Genomic DNA, 3,172 nt, shown 5'->3' with positions numbered 1-3,172 from the left:
GAGGAATCGCCACACTGTCTTCCACAATGGTTGAACTAATTTACACTCCCACCAACAGTGTAAAAGTGTTCCTACTTCTCCACATCCTCTCCAGCATCTGCTGTCTCCAGATTTTTTAATGTTTGCCATTCTTACCGGCGTGAGAGGTACTCTACACGTTCAGAGAAACTTCTCTAGTAACAAACTATAGAAATGATCCCTGAAAGTATAGTCTTTGCTGTGATTATTATTATTGTACATATTTATTGGCTATTCCAACATAACAGCCATTAATAAGCAATTTGCAAGAAAATGAATATGTAACATTGTTAAATATTGACCTTGGGTTGGGCATTAGACTAAGCATTTTTCATAATTCCTATAGTTTTTTAACAACCTTATAAAGTGGGTACCATGAAAATAACTTAATTTATATATGAGGACACTTCCATATAATTTTTTTTTTTTTTTTGAGACAGAGTGTCGCTCTGTCACCAGGCTGGAATGCAGTGATCTCGGCTGCATTTCAGTGATCTCGGCTCACTGAAACCTCCGCCTCCCAGGTTCAAGCAATTCTCCTGCCTCAGCCTCCCAAGTAGCTGGGACTACAGGCGTGTGCCACACCCCTGGCTAATTTTTGTATTTTTAGTAGAGATGGGGTTTCACCATGTTGGCTAGGATGGTCTCGATCTCTTAACCTGGTGATCTGTCTCCCAAAAGTGCTGAGATTACAGGCCAGCCACCATGCCTGGCCACCTCCATATAATTTTCTTGGCCACAGTAACGTAGCATTTCCCCTGCCATCTGCTGGGAAGCACACAGGTTGCTTCCTTTGCCTAATATAACCTTTGACGACCCTCCCCTACCCCTTATATTTATAATTGTATCCTCCTGACCAGAGTGCAATGCTGGGTTCTGGCCAAGAGGGCTCCAGACCAGGGAAGTTGTTTAAAATAAGTCACATAAATATGCAGGAAGAAACGTGGTTTTTCCTTCCCTAGTAGGAGAAAGACTGTTGACTCCTGTTACGGATTGAAGTGAGTTCCTCCAAAAGATGCTGAAGTCCTAATCCCCGGTACCTGTGACTGCGACCTTGTTTAGAAATAGGATTTCTGCAGATGATCAGGTTAAGATGAGGTCATTAGAATGGACCTTAATCCACTGTTACTGGTGTTCTTATAAAAATGAAATTTAGACAACAGAGACCTGCAGGCATAGAGGGAAGACCGTGAAAAGACACAGAGAGAACGCCATCTACAAACCAAGGAACGGCCGAGTCCACAGAAGCGGGGAGAGGCATTCCCTCTAACAGGCCTGGCGAGACACCAGCCCTGCTGAAACCTTGATTTCAGACTTCTAGTTTCCAGAACTGTGAGACAGTAAATGTCCCTTTTTAAGCCACTTCACGTATGATACGTTGTTACAAAAGCCCCAGGAAGCTAACACAAGTGCTAGTCATCTTTCCAAACCAGAGGCCTCTCCATACTGCTCATGCTCTCCCAGGTCCCTGAGCTCCTGACTTTTAGGAAGGAAAATGAACTGACCCATTTTGGGGGGCACAAGTCCCTATATTAGACATTCCTCATCCCATTAAGTCCTCAGACAGCCCTAGGACATACTCACTACTCTCCCCATTTTAGATATGAGCAAAATGGAGGCAAAGAGATGTTAAATAATTGCCCAGCATAAATGATGGAAGTGAGAGTCAAACCCATGTCTAGCTCCAAAGCCGATGCTCTTTCCAGTATTTCATCCTGTTTCCCTTTCCATTAAGTAGCAGATAATTCAACCTTGCAAATATCCTTGTCCTTATCCTTTCTCACCTTCTTTTTTTTTTGAGACGGACTTTCACTCTTGTTACCCAGGCTGGAGTGCAATGGCGCGATCTCGGCTCACCGCAACCTCCGCCTCCTGGGTTCAGGCAATTCTCCTGCCTCAGCCTCCTGAGTAGCTGGGATTACAGGTATGCGCCACCATGCCCAGCTGATTTTTTGTATTTTTAGTAGAGACGGGGTTTCACCATGTTGACCAGGATGGTCTCGATCTCTTGACCTCGTGATCCACCCGCCTCGGCCTCCCAAAATACTGGGATTACAGGCGTGAGCCACCGCGCCCGGCCCCTTTCTCACCTTCTCTACACTTCGCAACGGTGACACTCACCATTTCAGGAAGAAATTGAGAGGCAGGGTGTTCTCTTAATAAGGCTCAACCCCTGGCCCATGGTCCCCAGACTTACACACTTCTCCATCTTACAGAGATAGTCAAGAAAATCTCAGCTAACTAGACTGATTGCAGAGAATGTCAGAAAGAAATGAAAAACTCTGACTTATAGGATATCTTTAGAGTTGCAATTTTATTACTTCCAAGCGTACATGAACTATAAAGTAGGTCAACAAAGTGCTGCGTGGGGGAGAATCCTCCGGGGATCTGCTTTAATGAATAAATAAGTGTGTTTTTGAAATTAGCTTTCCATTGTTTATAGAAAACCCTCATGAGAGCTTGAGAGTAGTTGCTTTCTTATTCATGAAAAGAATTTCCCTCTATTGTCTTGCCTACCCTGTTAGGGAAGATGGTGGTTATTGAGAACTTTAGTTCAGGGATGGCCTCTGATACTGACCAGCCAGAGCCAAGGTCAAAGGGCAGCAGTAGATGCTATCAGGCCGAGCCCTGGGAGGGTCCCCCACACAGCGAGGGTCAGATGAACCTGGGTATCCTTGGGTCACTAGAGGTTCAGTCATTGGTCCTACCTACTCCAGTGAGAACTCCAGAGAAGAGCTCCTATCTACTAGACCTCTTCACCTACTTCGTTGGTAAAAACCAAAATGTTCCTTGACTTAATATATTGATGGACTTGGCCCCAGCTTCCTGTATGTATCTCTTGAGCCCGAACAAATTCTATCTGGTTTGCCACATGTGCTGGATGTCTGAAATCCATCTTAGTCCTTTGTGTGCAGCTATAACAGAATACCTAAAACTAAGTAATTAAAAAACAGCAACAACAACAGAGATTTGGCCAGGCATCGTGGCTCATGCCTGTAATCCCAGCACCTTGGGAGGCTAAGGCAGGCGGATCACCTGAAGTCAGGAGTTTGAGACCAGTCTGACCAACATGGCAAAACCCTGTGTCTACTAAAAAACACAAAAATTAGCCAGGCGTGATGGCAGGCGCCTGTAGTCTCAGCTACTCGGGAGG

The 3,172-nt window shown here is 45.0% G+C and overlaps 1 pseudogene; it reads right to left on the bottom strand.

Annotated features, from left to right (window-relative positions):
- Positions 1 to 124: 124 nt before the first annotated feature.
- LOC119472339 lies at positions 125 to 215 on the bottom strand (annotated as a pseudogene).
- Between the last annotated feature and the right edge of the window lie 2,957 nt (positions 216 to 3,172).

Source organism: Cebus imitator, unplaced genomic scaffold (assembly GCF_001604975.1).
Source record: "Cebus imitator isolate Cc_AM_T3 unplaced genomic scaffold, Cebus_imitator-1.0 Scaffold94, whole genome shotgun sequence".
Classification (NCBI taxonomy): Eukaryota; Metazoa; Chordata; class Mammalia; order Primates; family Cebidae; genus Cebus; species Cebus imitator.
This window is presented reverse-complemented; position numbering and strand designations above follow the sequence as displayed.